The 7218-nt window shown below is 41.2% G+C and overlaps 1 long non-coding RNA gene across 1 annotated transcript; it reads right to left on the minus strand.

Annotated features, from left to right (window-relative positions):
• Window positions 1-1993: 1993 nt before the first annotated feature.
• On the minus strand, window positions 1994-4222 carry LOC143662627 (uncharacterized). The gene is made up of 3 exons (XR_013165495.1): window positions 4144-4222; window positions 3916-3977; window positions 1994-2173 (listed from the first exon to the last, which is right to left on the minus strand). It is a non-coding gene; the product is annotated as an uncharacterized LOC143662627 (long non-coding RNA).
• Window positions 4223-7218: the final 2996 nt, after the last annotated feature.

Here is a 7218-nt window from a genome sequence, read left to right on the forward strand (position 1 = left end):
AAATGGTTACAATGGGAAATGTTATCTTGTATATATGTTACACAACAAAAAATAAACAAGGGTAACAAAGAGTAACATGTTATTCCCATGGCATCTTGCATCACCTCCATTTCAGCATTTACCACAGTGTACCGAAATGACCCATTGACCCATCTGTCACCACCACTGCTGAAGATTCCTAGAGGGTGGTACCAAGGCTTATTGCTCTTTGTATCTGCTCCAGGGCTCCAAAACCTCCCATAGGTGCTAAATAAAGGTTTCCTTAAATGAATATATATTGGAGGTGATAGTAAAGTGCTGCAAAGCACAGACTAAGGAGAGGAGTCAGAGAAGGCTCCTTGAAAGTGCTGGTGTTTGAAGTGGACCCTAAAGACCTACCATTAAAGACAGTAAAAGCTATTCCAGGTTGAGGGAGCAGCATGGGCGTAGGGAAGACTGTACAATGGGCGGGAGTGCAGTAGAGTGGAGCAGGAGCTGACTTGGGGGGTGTTCTAGTTTGCTCGCTGCCAGAATGCGATATACCAGAAAAGGAATAGCTTTTAAAAAGGGGAAATTTATTTTATTTTACATTTCTAAGGCCATGGAAAGGTCCCATTTAACGCAGGTCTAAAAATGTCCAAATTTAAGGCACCAACAAGAGGTTGCCTTCACTTAAGAAATGCCGATGTAGTTCAGGGCTTTTCTCTCTGCTGGAAAGGTGCACGGAAAATGTGGCGATGTCTGCTAGCTTTCTCTCCGGGCTTCTTGTTTCATGAAGCTCCCCTGAGAGTGTATTCCTTCTTCATCGCCAAAGGTCTCTAGCGGTTCTCATGGCTCTCTCCAAAATGTTTCCTCTTTTAAAGGATTCCAGTAAACTAATCAAGCCCCACCTGGAATAAGTGGAATCACATCTCCATCTAATCAAAGGTTAATACCCACAATTGGGTGAGTTACAGCTCCCTGGAGATAATCTAATCAAAAGATTCCAACCTACATTGTTGAATAGGGATTAAATGAACAGGTTGCCTCCACAAGATTAGATCAGGATTAAAACATCGCTTTTCTTGCATCACTTTTCTAGGGTACATATCCTTTCAAACCACCACAGGGGAATAGAGAGGAAAGGTTGGAGATGCCAGGAGGTGCTAAAGGCCTTCCTTGCCATACAGGTAACAGCTAGGAAAAACCAAACATTCTGTTTAACATTTCTGGAATATAGGTATGCAGATATAAAATAAGGAATGTGGACATACAGAAAAAACAAAAGTAAAGAGAAGAAAGATAAAGAGGGCAGTTTATAGGAGGGGTTCAGAAAAATTATATGAAACAAAAAAAGAAATGCCAAGGAGAATGCCTAGCTTAGACTCCGGGAACAAAAATAACAAAATTAATAGTATTTAAGGGGGAAATCAATGGAAGAGAGAGAGAATGAGGTAACAATGGAACTAATATTAGGCCTGGAGATACTTGAGCATTACAATTTGTTTATCATCAGTGAAGGCATGAATTGATCAAGAAACTGGAAAAGATTTTAGACATTGCTATTAAGAAAGAAATGAAACTCAAAATAACAAGAGAACACTGAAATGCTAGAAATAAGATAAATGTCATCATTAAAGAGTTTTATATAAATTGTGGTACATTTAGTCAACAGAATATTATACAGCCATTAAAGATGAAGTATATCCAGACCATGCGCCCACACTCCTCACCCAAATGAGGTATATATATTGGAAAGATGTTCACAATAAATTGTTTAAATTGTTATGGGGAAAGCACAAGTTACAAAGCAGCATGGATGTAATAATCCCATTATGCTTTTTTAAAAAAACATGTATCTGGAAGGATATATCTAAAATATTAGCAGTGATTATCTTGATCTTATTTATAGTGATTCTGATTATTGATGATTTTTCACTTTCTCTTTCATACCCTTTAAGTACGAAATTTTTGCAATGAGAAGTTAACTTTTTAGTCAGAAAAGAAACACGACTCAGTAAGTTTTCATTGCTTTTAAATATATTTGGGTCTTCTGGTGTGACACTGAAGTGGCATCTGTGGCCTGGGAAGTCCTCACAGCAGATGGAAAGAAGATGATCTCTGGAGGGGACTGAGTGCTGGACGGGGCCATTCTTCTTTCCCTGGAGGTCCTGGCTCAAACTCCTTCAACGCCTCTCGGCTTTGATAACTTCATCTGTGAAATGAAGATAATCATAGTATCTACTGACAGGGTCATTGTGAAGACCAGAAGTAGTATCGGGGAACTCTTCGCACAGCCCCTGGCTGCAGAGGTGCTCAGGGAGTGAGACTTTCACGGAAGGGATGAGCACAGGCTTTGGAAAATACCGTTGCTGGCAGATGGTGGCTGCACCTCTGTGGCAGCCACCAGCACTGCCTACACATATTCCTCCTCTGCCTCTCCTTCCGGGCAGAGGGGAAGATTGAACTTCCACACCCTTGTAAGTTAAGTGTGACCCATGACAGGCTCTGGCCGACAAATGAACAAGAGTATGGCCTGTCACCAGTGTGCACTTTGCCGTGTTCTCTCTCTCCATCTGCCATGACAACCAGCAGTTCCCAGCTATGTCCCCTGGGCCCCAGATTGAGAGCAAAACAGAGCCTCTGCTGACCCTCGGCAACCTGTAGCATGAATGTGCAACAAGTCTTTGTTATTTTAAGCAACTAAGATTTTATGTGTGTGTATGCTTAAAACAACACACATTTATTACCTTACAGCTCTACAACTCAGAAGTCAGACATGGGTCTTCCTGGACTAAAATCAAGGTGTTTGCAGGGCCATGTTCCTTCTGGAAGCTTTAGGGGAAAATACATCTCCTTGCCTTTTCTAGCTTTTGGAGGCTACCCACATACCTTAAGCTACTAAGAGTTGGGGTGTGTTTGTTTTGGAAGCCTTATATAACCCATCCTGACTAATACAGCAGCCATTTGCTAGTTCTGTGACCTTAAAAAAGTTACTTAACCCCACTCTCCATTTCAGTTTCTTCCCCCGTGAAATGTAGGTATTAATATTCCCACTCCATCTGGTCAGTAGAGAAAATGAGTTAATGTCTGAAGGTTTGTCTGCATCCACTAAAGTGCAAGTGCAATGGCAGCGATTAGTATCATCTCACCACAGTGGCTTATTTTCCTCATCTATTAAATGGCAGAGGCAGAGGCAATTAGTTTATGCCAGCACATTGTCTTTCTACCATTGCATAAGCTTTTACTGCAGTCATCTAAATGAAGATACTTACACATGAACAAGAAATGATAGTAAATGTAGGTAAGAACAGTCTTGTAGGTAATATTAATAATCTTCTTCTCAGCCTTGCAAAAAAGAAAAAAAAAAAAAAGCCAAACGTTCAAATGGTCAGATGCCCCAAGACCGAAAGAATGTGTTCCTACCAGCATCTCCAAGAGATTCCTGTGGAGGGTTAAAACTCCAGAAAGTTTCACTGACTCACGTGGTCACATAAAGAGGGTCACTATGTGTATGTGATTTAGGAAGACGACTGTAAGAATAATGACCCAGAAACAACTGCCACTTTCTTCTAATATAAAACCAGTTTCTGATCTCCTCAATGTCTTAAAACACAATGGTTGTCTCATACAACAGAGAGAGAAAGAGAGCCGGGTGTCGGGGTTGTACTTACACTCTGTATCTCTGTATGCTTCCATGCTCAGAATGGGGCATGTGGCTATTTAGCAAATCTGGTTTTCAGGACATAGGAAAGCTTTATTTAAGTTACTCTATAATCAGGAAGGCTCAAGAAAGCTCAGAAAATGAACACTCCCCTGTGGGTGCTTGGGCAGGAGGCCAGGCATCTCTGAGGCAGAAAGAGTAAAGAGAAGCTCTTCTCCCAAGAGAGGCTCAGCAGGCGGTCCTGTTGCACCTTCCCATTTTGCAAAGGCAGCATACAACGGTGCCTCTCTTACCTGAACTTCAGTTCCTCAGGGCTAATGTTCAAGGAGGCACTCAGGAAGCCTCTTCACTGCCTCTAAGAAAGGGTAGCATGCAACAATAATAGTAATGAATAATGAACGGTACTATCTTTATATTTTCAAGTGTTTTCACATACATTTACTCAATTCGTCTTTACAATAAAAGGATCGGTCCAGGGGTAGAGAAATGTTGCCCCTAGTGTACTCTACTTGACTAAGTACCTATAGTCTTTCTTGTCTTTCAGCACTCCATCAGCACAGAAGGCAATGGTAAAGAAGTGGAGAAAAGGCAAGGAGTTAGCTTTTCGACTTGGCAGCCTATCTGAAATGAAGATCATTAATGGATCAGCACGCAATTTAACCGCAATATGAGCACTTGATTTTTACCTCCATCACAACCAGCAAACAGCCACCTTACTGTCTGCAAGGCTATTCTACTGGTCCATGCATTAATGAACACACATCTCTGGAATGCTTCCTGCCTCCCAGCTCCATACATACCCCTCCATGTTTTATATTGAAGGATGTGGAGGATTGGGTCACATGCTCATGCAAAAATCTCTAGTGCGTAAGTACAAGCTCCTAGGCCTATAATTCAAGGTCGTCTGTGGGCTGGTACCACCCTACCCACTCTTTAGTTAGTTCAGAAGCCCATTTCCAAGTTGCTTCCACCCTGGCTGGAATGCACTTCTTTCTCCATACCACAAATAAAAATTCTACATGCAAGACCGGCAGATATTGTAACCTCCATGAAAACGTCATAACACTTCTGGTGGTTCCACATCTCTGAATTACAGTAGATATTCTACAGTTCAGCACAGCAAGTCTTCAAACTTGAGTACCCATGTACCTCTGGGGCTAACAAAGCTTTTCCAAAGACTCTCACTGATAAGGATATTTTGAAAAAAAATTGATTCGCAAATCTTCACTTTCAATATCTGCTTTTAATTAAACATTCCTGTCCACATTCTATAATGTCTCTTTTCCCCACTTTAAAAGAGAATGACATTTGTGCCAATTTGAAAGTATTATGTGCCCCAGAAAAGCTATGTTTTAATCCTGATTCAATCTTGAGGGGAGCAGCCATTTATTTTAATCCTGATTGAATATTGTAGGGAGGAATCTTTTGATTAGATTATCTCCATGGAAATGTGGCTCCCCTAATTGTAGATGTGGCTTTTGATTAGATGGAGATGTAACTCCACCATTCAAGGTGGGTCTTGATTCATTTACTAGAGCTCTTTAAAAGGGGAAACATTTTGAATAAAAAACTCAGTCATGACAAAAATGCTAGCCAATGCAGGCATTTGGAGAACAGTTGCTTCAGAGCCCACATAGCCAGAGACCTTTGGAGATACAGGAGGAAAATGCCTCTGGGGAATCTTTATGAAATGAGGAACCAGGAGAGAAAGCTAGCAGACATCATCATGTGCCTTCTCAGCTCAGAGATGTTGAGGAGCCATAGATCCCAGCAGATGCCAGCCACGTGCTTTTCCTGCTGGCAGAGGTGTTCCAGATGGCATCAGCCTTTCTTAAATGAAGGTAACCTCTTGTTGATGCCTTAATTTGGACATTCTTATGGCCTTAGAACTGTAAACTTGCAACTTATTAAATTTTCTTTTTAGAAGATTCCATCTCCCTTTTATTGCATTCCAGCAGCTTAACAAATGAAAACAGATTTTGGTACCAGAGAAGTGAGGTGCTGCAGTTTGCAAATACCAACCAAACATGCTAGAACAGCTTTTTAAATGGATAAGGGGAATATTCTGGAAGAGTTGTAAGGACCTTGAGAGAGACCTAGAATACTTTGAAGAGACTGTTGATAGAAATGTGGACTCTAAGGATCCTTCTGACAAGGCTTTAGACAGAAATGAATATGTTGTTGCAAACTGGAAGGAAGGTGTTTTTGTGGATGGAAGGCAGAATTTGAGAGTGATGAATGAAGATATTTAGCAGAAAAAAATTTCCAAACTAAATGTAAAAAAATGCAGTCTGACTACTCCTTGCAGCTTATAGTAAAATCCAAGAGGGAAAAGAAAAGTTGAGAACTGAACTCTTAGATATAAAGAAAACAGACATTGATGGTCTGGAAAATTTTGGGTTTCCAGAAAGTGAGACCTCAGTGAATAGGGCCCCATGTAAGGAATTAACTAAGCATGGAACCAGTCAGCCATTTCAGAAAAAGCCAGGATTGGAGATGGAGATATCCAAAAAAGATTTGTAGAAAGTCCTATTGTCTGATGGTTATGATCCCTGCCTACTACATAGAAAACCAACAAGAGTGCTATGGAATCTATATAAATGGAGCTACTGCCAGTCTGGACTAAAAAGGACAGAAAAGTGACAGATTGAAGGAAAAATGACTTCAGAGGCAGAACCATGGAAGCTAAAGTCTGGAACTAGGAAATCTCGGGTCAGGAGAGTAGACCAATCCATATACATACAGAGGGTAAGTTAGCCCAGAAAGCATAAAGTGGGCCTTCCACCTAGATGTTCTAAAAAAGTTATGGTGCCCCAGGCCTTGGAGAGGGTGAAGCACATTCCTTGGGGATTGGGGACAGTCTGGCTGCCACCCCATTGTTCTGGAGAGGTTGAGCGTGTGACCTGGAAATGTCAGAGATTCTGGGTATGCTCCAAAGCTCAGAGAGAGTGAAACCAAGAAAAAGGTGGTCTCTCCAGTGTCCCCCAGCATTTGGAGAGAGCAAGGCCACTACATAGACCCTTGGAAAGGGTGGGACTGGTGCTTTCTAAACTGGTGCTGAGGATAAATGACTCTCAGACTTTGAAATCCAATGGAGTTTGCCCTGCAAGTTTTCGAAACTGTTTGGGTTTGGCGGCTCCTGTTTACCTTTCAATTTCTCCCTATGGCAATGGAAATATGTATCCTATGACTGTCCCTCTTTATAGCAGAAAACTTGTCCTGAATGTCACAGGTCAACAGCCAGAGGAGAATTTTTGCCTTAGAACAGACCATACCTGTAGCTACCTTTGATGTGATTTTGTTCTGTTTTTTACTTTGTACAGCATTTGTGTTGTTACTGAAATGGTTTAACACTTTTGTGATATTGTGATGGAGTGAATGTATTTTGCATACAGAAAGAACATGACTTTGGGGGAAGTCCAGAGGGTGGAACATGCTGGTTTGAAAGTATTATGTACCCCAGAAAAACCATGTTTTAATCCTGATTCAATTTCGTGGGAGCAGCCATTTCTTTTAATCCTGATTCAATACTGTAGGGTGGAATCTTTTGATTAGATTATATTCATGGAAATGTGGCATACCAAATTGTAGGTGTG

Source organism: Tamandua tetradactyla, chromosome 2, assembly GCF_023851605.1.
Source record: "Tamandua tetradactyla isolate mTamTet1 chromosome 2, mTamTet1.pri, whole genome shotgun sequence".
Classification (NCBI taxonomy): Eukaryota; Metazoa; Chordata; class Mammalia; order Pilosa; family Myrmecophagidae; genus Tamandua; species Tamandua tetradactyla.